Source organism: Dinoponera quadriceps, unplaced genomic scaffold (assembly GCF_001313825.1).
Source record: "Dinoponera quadriceps isolate SergipeBrazil2010 unplaced genomic scaffold, ASM131382v1 scaffold1070, whole genome shotgun sequence".
Lineage (NCBI taxonomy): Eukaryota > Metazoa > Arthropoda > Insecta > Hymenoptera > Formicidae > Dinoponera > Dinoponera quadriceps.
In genome coordinates, this window is record NW_014555341.1 from 418852 (window position 1) to 432804 (window position 13953).

The 13953-nt window shown below is 44.8% G+C and overlaps 1 protein-coding gene and 4 non-coding genes across 6 annotated transcripts in view; 3 read left to right on the top strand and 2 right to left on the bottom strand.

Annotated features, from left to right (window-relative positions):
- Positions 1-13953, top strand: part of LOC106743914 (myb-like protein AA) — a 92015-nt gene that overhangs the window by 5003 nt on the left and 73059 nt on the right. The gene's annotated exons all lie outside the window — the stretch shown is intronic.
- On the top strand, positions 9869-9950 carry Trnas-gcu. The gene has a single exon. It is a non-coding gene; the product is annotated as a tRNA-Ser (tRNA).
- Trnad-guc lies at positions 10387-10458 on the bottom strand. The gene has a single exon. It is a non-coding gene; the product is annotated as a tRNA-Asp (tRNA).
- Trnak-cuu lies at positions 12529-12601 on the top strand. The gene has a single exon. It is a non-coding gene; the product is annotated as a tRNA-Lys (tRNA).
- On the bottom strand, positions 13423-13496 carry Trnan-guu. The gene has a single exon. It is a non-coding gene; the product is annotated as a tRNA-Asn (tRNA).

Below are 13953 nucleotides of genomic sequence, written 5' to 3' on the forward strand. Positions count from 1 at the left end.
CCCCCCTCCCTCCCTTCTCTCGCTCTCTTCATGTTTTTTTCTTCGAGACTCGTTTGTATACGTAATACAACGTTCCGAATAAGTTCACCGGGCGCGAATCGGAGTTTAAAAGCCGTCATATCGCGCCTGGTCCTTCGTCATTTCCACCTCGTGTATTTTTAGCCACGGCACACATATGCCGGTCGCGGGAGAGTATCGCGCGAGAAAAGGACGGGCGAGAAGACGGTGAAGTAAGGAGGAGAGAAATGAGCGAGACGCAGCCTCTCTCCTTCCGCTCTCTCTCTCTCTCTCTCTCTCTTACGTATGTGGAACCCTCTCGCCTTCTTTATTTATGGACTTGATATTTCATATTTAACCCCTTAGCCTCCGCGAGAGCTTGGCGTGCCTCGATCGATCAAGATTAAGCCTCCCAGTCGTGAACTTTAATTTGCGAACGCGTTCACGTGTATCCCCCCCCTCCCCCTCCCCTCTGCCGCTCGGGGATTCCGTTACCTTCGTCACCATTTCACAAAATATCGTGCTGCATGTACGTTCGACGTCGTTGCCATACTCCAGCCCGGGCGCAACTTATGTAAGTGCACTTTCGGGACTTAATCTGCTTTTAGGCGCCGCGGTGAAAACCAAGGTTGACAGTTATGGCGCTTACTTTGTCACGCGAATTTCGCCAGGTTTCTTTCGTGACTCGCTGTTCCTCCTTCTCTCGGTTTTTTTTTTCGTCACTCGTTCGGGCTTTTCCCTCTGCGTACATGCGCGATCGCAACGACGTTATTTGTGCGACGCTATTACGGTCTCGCGTGTAATTTACGGCGCCGCGTGGACGCGTGTCCTGTAACCGGCGGCCGATCTTTTAACGCGGTGTAATAGATACGTTGGGTGCACGCGGCATCATCAATTGGTCATCGCTTTCCAATCGAATGTCCCGATAGAATCTCCGCTCGCACATCCCTCATGACTATTTGACACTTACACAGAGGACACTTGTTTATTATTATTTTGTAATTTTACATCAAGAAATATGAGCCTTACCAATCTTCGCGTAATAATCGTTTAATTTCAAGTGTTATTTTCTTTCGAAATCCCCCGAGCAAAAAGAAATTTCCAGAAGTTGATATTTGTAGTGTCGATACTCGCAAGGAAATATGGTAATCATTTTCATAACACTATCTCTTATTTCGGCGGAGAAGTGTCTTTGGTTTTACGTCCGTGCGCGTAAATTTTCATTTGCATCTTCGGCAAGTTTTCGGAGCCTGAAAACGAAACGTGTTTGTCGGGTTTCGTGCTTTCCTCCCCCTTCCCCCCTATTTTACTGACGCCGTAATAACGCTTACTAGAAAAACAGCTCTTCTGAAACCGTAATTCTTTCACCACGGTTTACAGACACGATGTTGTACAGCTACAAAGTGCGAAGTATTTGCCTATCACTGCGGACGACCGATGATTTTCTCACGACTCGCCGTTTGCTCGGCTCCGCGATCCGACGGAATAATTCAAATGTTATTTCCTTTCAGTCACGACGATCCGTCGATCGAGCGACGTTGCTCTCGACGCGAATCCCGAGGCGAACAAACGATACTCGCGTTTAATCGATAGCGAGAGAGTAGATCGATATCGGCCGGGCCGTGCACGATCTAGCCTCGCATTCCTCGGGGATTGGCTGGGGCATTAATCAAAGCGTACGCGGTTGACCTTATTTAGCGGGGACACCGGCGCGTTGGCGCCGGCGGTCTCGCGCGAAACTCCGATGTCCTCGAGAGTGCATTCGCCAATTCGCGCCGCTTATGCCTACGTCGTCGCCTCGACCTAGAAGTGAAAGTATCCTTATCGAGATACACGCCTACCGGCCGAGCCTGTCGCAAGGCGCAGGTGCCGCGTCGTTAGAATTTTGAAGAGCTCGAAAACCCGAAAGTATTCTCTGAGATCGCCCTCGATCGCCCCGCTTACTTTACGCGCTACTTCATGGGCGGACATGGCGTGCATATTTGAAAATCGACAAGATGGCCGGGTCGTCGTTCTCCTCGCGCGAGCCTGCTTTCACCGCTTTATTAGTCTCATGCATTGCGCGATTTTTTTTTTCGCTGCTAACCGTGTAATCTACGGGTATTACAGATAATGTTATATCGCGGGGCAAGCGGTAATTACAGCTCGGGATGATTTAGATACTAGACGTCAGATTTATAGATAGTCCCGACGATCGGGGCGAAAAATCTATCTTTCACCGGGAGATTAAAGTATAGCCGGGCGTCATGAGAGAGATGCTTCGATAAGAGCTTCGACGTTGCGTGTAAAAATCGATCGCAATTTCGCTGACTGCCTGATCGTGCACTCGACGCGCGATCCTTTTAAGTGATATCGAAGTATTAAATATAGCCTCAGATCACGGTGAATTATTCATCTCGCGGTATAAGTGTCAAAAATAACGCCGGCGGCGTTTCATTTGCAAATCTCGAGCGGAGCGCTCGTTAATCAGCGAAATAAAGCGCGCGAATCCCAGTCGGCGGGCAATAACGTCTCGTCTTCGCGAATGATTTTGCCCGGCGTCCGTATTCCGAACGCGGTCACGATACTGTGCAATTAGCGTCAATGTAATAGCGACGTTCATTAACATTAACGACGGCATGGTAATATGAAGAGAGAAGTAATCGCGCATTGTTCGCCCCACGATGATAAGGCGGGAGTAGGCAGGCTCGCAGAGGAGGCGATCGCCATTGCGACGACCCACGCGAATCCCCGATTAGATTTGCTTAGGAATTGCCAGATTGCGGAAAAGTTCGCGTCTTGTCGGCGAAACGAGAGACACGACCCGCGTTCAGGATAAATCTTCCTCACTGAAAGTTGGACAATCGTACGTCGCGAAGTAGTTTCGGACTTTCAACGTATCTCCGATTCCACGGCGCGATGCCATTATAATTTAAGATCGCGTTCTACGTGGAATCGTTTCTTTCTTTTCCTTTCGCGAAAATTCGAAGCAATAGTGTACTCGTGATTTTAGTTTCCGGAGTTCAAGACTCGATCGGGAGTATATCCGCTCGTCGAATTGAATTTTCACACGCGGATAATTTCTCCGTAAGATGCAAACATTCGTGAAGCGAGAAAGTACCGTAACGGTCTCGTTCGGGATAGAATATATTGTTAATGTCGGGGCGATTTTAAAGAAGTACGGAAAAATGTACGAAATGAGAAATAAAGGTGTGAACAGAAGTAATACGTTTCGAATAAGAAGTATCGAATTTTTATCGTAGAATCACTCGTACGGACGTATCGGAGATCTTGCGTTTTTCACGTTCGAAGTCTCGCTCGAAGATTCCCCGAAGAAGAAGCGTCGAGGAGCAAAAAGATGATGCGTGCCTCGCGGAGCATCGATGAAATCGAAATCTCGACGATTCTCGTGCAGATGACTCTAACATTGGAGTCTTGAAATAAATTCCGCGTCATGTGATCGCGCCGCGTTTTACGGGCCAAGAAATTTACGTCTTCGCGGCAAACGAGCGAATTTCCATGGATGCGCGTCCTCGCTGCGCGCATACATGGAAATAATTTTCTCCTACGCTATTTGAACGCGCGTGCAAGCGCGAATAGGCCCGATAGCACGCACTATCCGCGATTTCCAATGTGAAATAGTCCGTGTGTAAATATTAGTGATCGAGAGAGGTGCAACACACAGCCGAGGCGATCCGTGCATAGGGAAATCGTTGCATCGCGGCGGACACGTCATAAAGTTACGTGAGATACAAACTGTATTTCGTAACAGCGAAATTGGGAAAATATAGTATTACGAAAGAAATAATATAATTGTAGTAGAAGCGCACCAAAATCGACATACAATTTGGCCTTTGGTCTTCTAAAGCTTTGTTAAAAGTACAAATTAAATCTTATGCGCATAGATGCAAACCAGCAACGCTTCTCTACCAAAGTATATGATGGCTTTATGAAAATGATTATATATTTTTTGGCAAATAATTATTTTTAAGATATTTAAAGATTAACTTTTTTAGAAGATAAATCTCCAAATTAATATATCCACGATATCTCTAGAAAATTATTAAAAAATAAAAACACTAAAATTACGTTATTTTGCACATTTATTATATATCTTTATATGTCACCCTTAATCTTACGTATTTTCGCAAATTTTTTAAATTTTATGATGTATGTTACTCTTATTTATATGGAAAAGGGCCCCCTGATTTCTTCTTTCCGATCATTTTATCTTATCTTAAGTTTTGGAAGGCTTTCCGTGTCCAATAGGAGAATTTGTTTTTTAATACTTGAGAACTTGTTTTCTAGAAACTTCTCAAGAAAAATATTTTCCTATTGAATACGAGATCCGAAATTCATCGGGAAAAAGTCTCGCAACTTTTTTGTGACTGATCGTACGAAGTAGGCAAAGTTCATGTATTGTCCAACAGGGTTTGGTATTCTACAGTCGAGAAATATGAGTATTCCGATTTACCATGCCCATATTAGTTTTAACGCTTTACTTGTAATGATATAACAGTATAATAATATTATTATTACGATACAATATTCATTTGAATTCTTACATGTGCATTATTACTGAAAATAACGGGAAAATAACGATGTTAATTACGGAAAAGGGAACAATTTGCAACGACGTATACATACGGTAAGTTGAGAAATATCATGCACAAGATTATGAAGATGCTATCTTTTAGAAGTATAATCTGCTGACGTGCTTATCGTGATGTACACAATACGGTGTAATGAGTATTCTCACAAGGTTCCGGCAAATTCTGCTCAGGCATACATTAATTATCGATTATCTCGATAAAGTCACAACAATCCAGCACCCCCTGTCTTCATCGCGTCGATCGAGAACCGTCTTGTAAAACGTAAATAAACGTCAGTTGTAGACTACGTTTGTTAGCACAAGCTCGATAAGACGAACTCGAAATCACGGCGGTGTTACGCGCGTGCACGCGCTATCAAAGATCGGCATTGTGGATACACGTTCCGAGTTTCCGAGCCGACGTGACGTCTCACCTCGCGCGGACGGAACGAATCGCGGCCGTAAAATTTTATCAGGCATCGGGCGCGATTTCAATTACGCAATTTCGAAACGAGACACGTCCGACGTGTCTCGCACCCGGCCGGTTCTCCATCGGCGGATTGACCAATCGCGAGGGTTTGATCGAGCGCAGATATCGCGCGCGATGTTACGCCGTGCACAAAGCTGCGTGTGTAAAGCCCGGTAAGCCTTATAAGGAGTTAGCGCGAATCCGTTTATTCGAGCACCGAGCAATTATCGCGATATCATCGTTCGTCGTTATGTCAGGAGAGTGCGCGCGCGACGAGACGAGGAGATGGGACGCGAACGCGCTTTCGACAGTGCGGAGATCGTGGCCCGCACGAGAAGTGGCACATACAGCCGGATAGATCGTGATCTCGCAACACGAGCAGGCGGCTAAATACGCTTTGCTTACTTTGCCGCGGAATGTAAAGTGCTGCAAACGCTGTCATTTCGTGAATTATCGAGCGATTCTACGTGCGACATGTCAGCCGTGAAATATCTCTCAGTTTTCGATACACTTGACAAGTTTCAAGATTACGAAATCATCGTATTTCCCAAGGAAAATTCACAAATAGAGCTGTGTAACGCGAGAAGCGTACTGTCATTTCTCGCTTGTGACGTCACAAAACCAATACGGCTGGTGGAGGGAGCCGAGACTTAAGACGGTCCGAGAACCAGTCAGGAATCTCTTTCCGCATAACAAAGGAGCAATGCACGTCGTAAAATTCGTAAAATTTATAAATAACGTAAGATGAAAGATAACGTGTGAAGATATACGATAAATGTACACAATGATGTAATTTTTGTGTGTTTATTTTTTGGAAATTTTCCATCGGCATTGTTGGTTTTAGGGCCTAATTTCTAGAAGCGTCGGCTTTCGAACATCTTAAAAAATAATTATTTGCAAGGAAATATGTAATACTTTTCGTGAGACTGTAATATATCTGGATAAAGAAATGTTATTAGTTTGCGTTCAAGCGCGAATTTTAATTTAACATCATAAACAAGATTTCAGAGTTCAGAATCTAGTTGGTTTTGGCGTTTTTCCTCTAAACAACGCCGACCGAAGGAAGCACATTAAGTGGTCTCATTGATCGCGACATGTTCCACTCGGAGATCCGTGAAGTTCTCGTTATTTTTGCCCGGGGGGAGGGAGTTTGAATCCGGAGCGGTGAGAGTCGAACGAAGAACGGAACCCGATTAACACGTCGGTACGAACGCGGACGACTTGTTCAAATGACGTCGATTAGTCCGCTTCTTCCTTTTTCTCCTTCTCCGGAGAGGCACCGTGCGAAGCAAATAAAAATGGGCCGGTTGCCTCGGGGAGACTCGTCGAAACTCAAATTTATCGGGGCGTATAACAATCTCGAGTGCGGGTATTCATTAAATATCCACTCGAGCGTTTCATTGCCGGATCGTGGCGAAGGAGAGCAGCTGCCACTTTAAGCGATCCCACCTCGGATCGCGGGCCGGCTAATTCGAATCGATCGTCGGGCTAATTGTGATCCGGCTCAATTCGCGACTACCTATCATTTGCATTTTACGTCAAGATGCAGCTTCTCGTTAAAGAATCGCGCGCGCGCGAAACACGTTTCGCGTTCTCCGTCGCGAGCAACCGAGAGAGAGAGAGAGAGAAAGAGAGAGGTGGAATCGTGTTCTTCTTCGTCGAACATGCGATAGTAGCGGACTTGCATCGGTATCGAGTATCTTCCGAAAAGGGAACAAAAAATTGTTATCAAATGAAAAACCGCGAGAAAGGTGAATCCACGTTCTCCTTCGTTCCCCCGTCGGGTAGCTGCAATAGTAACGGACCTCGCATCGGTATCGAGTATCTTCGAAAAAGGGAGAAAAAATGGCAGTCAAATTAAACATGACGTGATAAGAAAGAGCGGATTTATCTTGCAGATGAGAGAGAGAGAGAGAGAGAAATACGAGAGATGCCGCTCCTTCGGTTACACCGTGTGTCCTCGGTTAACGGGGCGACAAATCGAGCGACGAGAAGGGTGGAAGAAAAAGATAGTTCTTGGCGGAAGGAAGAAACGAGGAACGTCTTAAAATGGTAGCAGCCGTCCCGTTTGTTCGTTTCGCGATACGGCCGCGACCGCACTTTGCGTTTCGGCGCGCAACTACGTAATTATTTAAACGAAGCCTGAATCGATCCTCTCGACCGGGCGAAAGCGCACGATAATGGCGCGGCTGCATTATTTATGGCTGCACGCGCGTCAGGACTCGGAATTAGAAACACACCTGTCCCGCGAAGGTTCCGGCAGGAGTAACGTCGTCTGTCCTCCCGTACGTCGTTTCGCCGGCTTCGATTTAATCGAAGCGAGCGACGCGTCTCAGTCTCGCGGAATTCTCTTTTGGTTGCGCGCCTCCGACGAATGTCTGCGATCTAAGCCGCCGGAATTTCCGAGTATCGACTGGAATACCGGCGAACCGGTGCGACAAACGAGGGAATGAGGATGACGAGGGGTTTCGAGGTAGGCGAAATGCGCCGCTTTATGATCCGATAGACGCGCGTTCCTTCCTCTATGGACTCTCGAATCCGCGTCGGAGAGATCGCGCCGAACTGCGGGAAGAAACATTTTATTAGCCTGTAACTGCTGGTATGATGATCATTTTGTTGCGCAAACGGCGGCGAGTTCGACCACTATCTCAGGCATTTCCTTGGATATTGATATTTTATGGACGGAAAGTCAAGAAGAAGCGAGAAAAGGTTGATCTCGCATTCTCCGCTTTGCTTGAAATCCAGAAGTAACTGCTGATCTTCGGCGATGATCTTCTTGGTGATCTTAACGGGATTGTCGGATTATCTAAGAAATCGTATGGAAAATTGATGACGGGTAGGAAGCGGAAGCACGATCCAACTTGCGTTCTCCGCTTTCGAGTTGAAATCCAGAAATGACCTGATTAGGTTTCCTCTATCGCTACCTACGTAGAATTTCTCCCAGATTTTCCTACGATACAGCGTAGATTAGAATACTCTAAAATTATCCTAGAACAGGTTGTTTTAGCGTGACTGCGGATAAAAGTGCCGTCGATATTGGATGTTTGTTCGTTGCGTGCGACACGATACGAAAGAACGATTTCTCCGAAACGAAATGCGGAACTGTGGAAACGCCATGCGAGCAGCGGCCGATGACGAGCGACATAATTGGCTTATCAACTCGAAGTAATCGCAATTCAATCCAGCGATGAATGCACTGACACTGATACGATTACGGGACGCGGAGCCGCGGCATACCCTCGTCAGCTCCACAGACAAGACAATTACACCGACGTTAATTGACCAGAAACAGCGGTCTCTTCTTGCTTTCAGTCCTCACCCGCGTGCGTCCGACTGCGTCGACTTCGTCGATCTCGACGATGCTATTCCGCGTTTTAATCAGTTCGACGAACCGGTGATTCATCACAAGCTTCCACCCATTATATCAACATCGATATCAACATCGCGCGTATTTATAAAAAAAATATTCTCAGAAGACCAGCGCTCTTTTATCCGCGAGTATCTTACTTCGTCACCTCTCCCCCTTTTGCGACATTATTTTTATTCTCATGTAACACATAGATATATCTCGCTCTGTTTATACGAGCGAGGGTGTCGAATGATCAATGCGTCTCCCGTGAATTTTACTAATAAACCGATATATTACGGCACACGTGCGAATGAAAACGTCAAGCGAATTAGCGAGCCGGGAACTTTCCTCATTCGCTTTTATCACGCGCGATACGCCTCGTAAGAAATAATTACGACTCTGTAGAACTGTCGTAAAGTCTCGAGATTAAAAAAAGGGGGGGGGGCTGTTGGGAACCGCGTCGTGAAATTATTATTCGCTTCTATCGAGCGCACGAATAATTCCTTCACGATCATTCGCTCGACGATCGTCGAGCGGTTTCGGTGACGCACCGTTCGATAATCCACCTCAGACCTTTTGACGATCGGGCTGATAGTTTAGTTTAGTAATCGCGATAATTTAGTGCGACCGGGATAACGGATTATTTCGCGGGAAAATGAAATACGAGCAGTCGAGCTCGTGTCTAGTTGGAAATTCTCCACCGCCGCGCGCGCATTTAATTAAAATCGTAAACTCCGCTTCGCAGCTTCCGTCAAGCCGCACCTGTTTTGTTGTTCAGAGTTCATCGTGATTGCGGATTTATCGCTCGCCGAGGCGCCGATTTTATTTCGGCATCCATAGCCGTGCCCAAGTGTTGAAGTATAATAATCCGCGCGCGTGCTCTCTCTCTCTCTCTCTCTTTCGGCTCAAATCGACCGAACTTTCGTAATAAAAGTTTCGGCTTAATCGTGACCGCGGCCGGTAATCACGCCTAAGTGAATATTTACCGTAGGGCCGTGTTTGTACCGTCGTTTCTTTCAATTTATCGATATTACACGCTCAACCACCGGAGGAGCCATCGCGAAGCATCATTTATCTTGCTGTCGCCAATCGCGGATCTTAGATAAGCGAACGGTGGCTTACAGCGCGCGGAAACGTACAACGCATCGGCGCGCTAAACTACGATTTTTTACTTACTTTTTTTTATAATTCAAATGGGGAATTTTATATAAGTGGAGACGAGACACGAATGCTTATTATTCTTTCCTTTTTTTGTAATTTAAGTGTAAAGGACAATTTACAGATTATTATTCGGGTTATATTTTGCAAGAGTTGCCACTTTCAATGTGACGAGAGTTTTAATATGAGAGCGAGAGAAAGAGATTGCGCGATTAGAGGGAATAGTTTTTTAAAATAATGATGTACGACTAAGAAAAATTATTTAATGACTTGTGTGATCGCGAATGCATTATGGTCTCTATATTAGGACAAAAATGCACTCGAAGACGAGGTGGCCGAGTGGTTAAGGCGTTGGACTGCTAATCCAATGTGCTCTGCACGCGTGGGTTCGAATCCCATCCTCGTCGGTATTTTTTTTTCTTCGACGAAACGATCGCGATATTACACGGCATTTAACGTTTGTTGTGAATAAGCAATTTTTTTTTATGCCGGATGTTTTTTTTCTATTTATATCTTCGAGACGAGTCAGCGAGTCCTGATTTTTCCCGATGTTATCCTGGTTGAAAATTGAGAAACGTTAAAAGTTGTCCAGTTTGCGATCGTTAAATACTTGCATTGAGCAGTTATAAAATGTATCGGGCATTAACAATTCTCTAATATCGTGATGGCGTGGACATTGGCATCGTATCGATCGACACACAAGTCAGAAGTCAGGAAAGGGCCGGGATAAAAATCTAGAAACAAATGATTTTTATAAATCGACACAGGAAAAATTAATTTATCTCGTGTTCAGTCTTCATGTAGATTCGCATATTGTATTTTCGAATAAAAAAAGGAAAATTCCTCCTCGACGGGGAATCGAACCCCGGTCTCCCGCGTGACAGGCGGGGATACTAACCACTATACTATCGAGGAATCACAATTACGAAATTTCTAAGAGCAGTCTAAAGTGGTACATTATATATATATATATATATAAAGGGACATATATACTACTGCAGATATTTTTAATTGACTCTTCTCGATTTCCCTCTAACCACGAAACTTCACGAAAGCTTCACAAAACCCGTAATTATCTTGATATCGCAGGCACAAATCGCGGGGAAAAAATGATGAAGAAAGTTCAACTTGCTAATTCTCGGATACATTTTAATTATATTAATTACTACCTCGTTGTATTTATCCAAAGTTTATCCGTTGTATTAATCACTTTTAATACGGCGATCGCGTTTGCAAATACAAATTTCTTATTAAATTACAAGAGCGGGGCGGGGGGAGGGGGATTGCTCATCGGCCTTAGTTTCACTAATAAATTCCTCAATCACCTTAGACTCCCGCCGAACTAAAATATCCAGCTGTTGTCAAGTTTCGAATATTTCAAGGGATCGACGCGAACTACGGACAAAGTTGAGACGGAGGCGATCGATACTAACTTAATTTACGGACTACTATAATTTCCCGCTGAGTGCAACTTCCCGGGAACCGAATAAATTGTATCCGACTCCGCGTAAGAACGAAAGCTCGTGCGGGCTACGGTCCGACGCCGCTCTCTTACGCTCTGCGACAATCGATAATGTGAGACGTCTCCGTGCGTTCCGGAGCGGGTTTAGAGCGCGGCATGCTTTCACGAACCGGTGTTTATCCGTCGGTGGTGCGGTAACTCCAGGCTGGAGAGAGCACCGTTAGATACGTTAAGGAAGGAAAGAAGGAAGGGGCCCTAAAAGCGCCGTCGTCGTGCGCGCCAAAAAGACAAACGGGGAGTTATATGGTAGTGCCGCGAATCGATTCTTCTCTCGATACACACACACATACACACACACACACACCCGTCCACAAGCAACCACAATGCTTACTGTCGCTCCGGATTTACTGTTGCTCGCATTCTTGGTGGCTCAGTGTAAATTCACGTGTATCCGATAGAAAGCGCCGGTGCGGGGCCGGAGTGCTTAAAAGCGCCCAGAGATAGCAATTTGCGCATTAGGCGCTATTTACGCATTCGCTCGCATCGTTACTGACGTATACACGGTGTCTCGAGGAGAGCACGCGGATAAGTTTATCTTCGTTCGAAGCAGAAATTTGGTCCTCGCTGGCGATGCGACGAGGGAACTCGAAGATAACACGACACTTCGGAAAACGGATCTCTCTCGGCGAATTTAAAAGGATTTCGCAAAATAATCCACGAAAATAATCCTTTGAATAAATCAAAGCTTCCGCATCGTTGCTTATCCCAATGTCGTTGCAAACGGAATTCCTGGCAATTCGATTTTTTCGCCTCCCTTTGGCGCTCGATATTTATGAAATTTCTGACGACACCGTGTATAAGGCGGTACGAAACGATATTATGATCCGCGTAATTTTGCGGCACTCGTAACATTCGTTATCTAGCGAGTGTTTAGCGGTGGTCTCGCTTACCGTCCGCTTATGGTCTTATTAGACACTTTTTCATACTCCTTATACGCGTTTATGTCGCGCGATAAGGGGGAATTTATCGCATACGATGAAACACTCAGTTTACCCGACCAAGATTTTCGATTTTGCACGCGAGTCCTGCGTGCTACTTTACGGACTTCTAATTAAATCGCTTAATTACTGCGTGTACAATGAGTATACTTAAGTAACACGCGGTACAAACAAAGTAACACGAGACACTCCGCGGAATTAATTCGGCGGCTCCACTTGCCGCGCGCGTAAAACTCGATGAAGGTAGGTGTTTTATTGTAACAGAATGCTCGCAGATATCGACTTTGTATGAGATCACGAAAGAATCGAAGGATATTGAATGAAATACAAATAAAATAATAAAGTAATAGAGATCCGTCGCGAAGTTTTTACAAACAACTCGGTAATGGAGACTCGTCAAACGAGGATCAGTATTTTTATAAATAGTTTAGCGACATTTATAGGTAAATTCCCTTAATTACAAATGTTAAGAATGTGGAGCAACCATTTAATGTTCAGCCGTAGTAAACGAGTGTCATCGTAACAGCCCGGCTAGCTCAGTCGGTAGAGCATGAGACTCTTAATCTCAGGGTCGTGGGTTCGAGCCCCACGTTGGGCGGATTCTTTTTTTGCATATCTCGAGACTTTATCCGTTGTTCGTCGCGCAGACCATCAAGATTCACATGTGTTTGCTGCCAAAAATACTCTTTTCCTTTTATTTTTACGCTTCCCGTATCATGCGCGATCTTTATATCAAAGTCTTCTCACGTTATAAACTGGCGTGTAAAAATAACGACAAATAAACGAAAGTTTGAAAATGTATACGTTTACGTATAGTTGCGTATTTTCAGTAAATAGTTTTATTTGGACGCTTTATTTTTTTTTTTACGAACATTTTATTCAATTCATTGAATTTTCGAAAAGATAAGCGAGCACTTCGCGCTATTAACCCTTTGCGCTCGAGGCCTTTTTCGCTCGAGCGAACCAGCAACTCGAGAGGAGTTAGCTGCTCCCGCTTATTTCATGAGTTTTTTACAGTTAACTTAAAATGATAAGACATCTCTGTAGGCATTACCTCATAAGATTACACACAAAGGGCTAGGAGTAGACTCGTGAAGCAATATTCGTTAGGCCAAATCTAAATAAACACCGTTATCGCTCGATTTGCCGCCTCGATCCGAGTGGTAGCTGAGAGGCACCGCTCGAGCGCAAAGGGTTAATAGTGAGTACCACGTGGCATGATAATTTTCACACTTATACATTCTTATATCTTTTTAACGTAAAAATAAACGATGATATATTTTTAGAATTAACGGCGTTCAATTGATACAGGTGAGTGGTCGAGTCGTGATAAATTTTATATGGAACGTTTACTTTTCTTTCTTGCTGATTTGACAGTTGTGGCCGTTCGCTTTTAGCGTAGCAAAAAAGGAAGAATCTCGCCCCCGGGTGGGCTCGAACCACCAACCTTTCGGTTAACAGCCGAACGCGCTAGCCAATTGCGCCACGGAGGCGATCTGTTGACTGGTTTTTACTGAAAGCAGCGGTGTGTACGAAATCATGTGATAATAAAATCAAAGTTCTCGGTCGTAATCGCATCGAGCCACCGTTCGACTCGTAAGAGTTCATTGATAGCCGTATTTGAATAAATTCTACAGAATCAGACAGAAAAGTCTGTCGTATTACGAAGTCATATGTAGCAAGAAAGATGTGCACGGAAAAATATCATTTCACTGCGCTAAGAAAGGCCGATTACTCGGTTTACTTTTTTTCTTTCAAGTAATGATTTTTCCGTGCATGTTAGAAAAAAAGCTATTTTCTTATTTATTTAGAAAAGAAATAAGCGAAGTCGAGGGTAATCACGTGACTCTCGGGAAAAATATTTACCCCCGCGAGTTCCGCTTTAGGACTTGATTTGTTAAACGGAGCAGACGATGAATCGAGAGGTACAAAGTACATCGCGAGAGATTC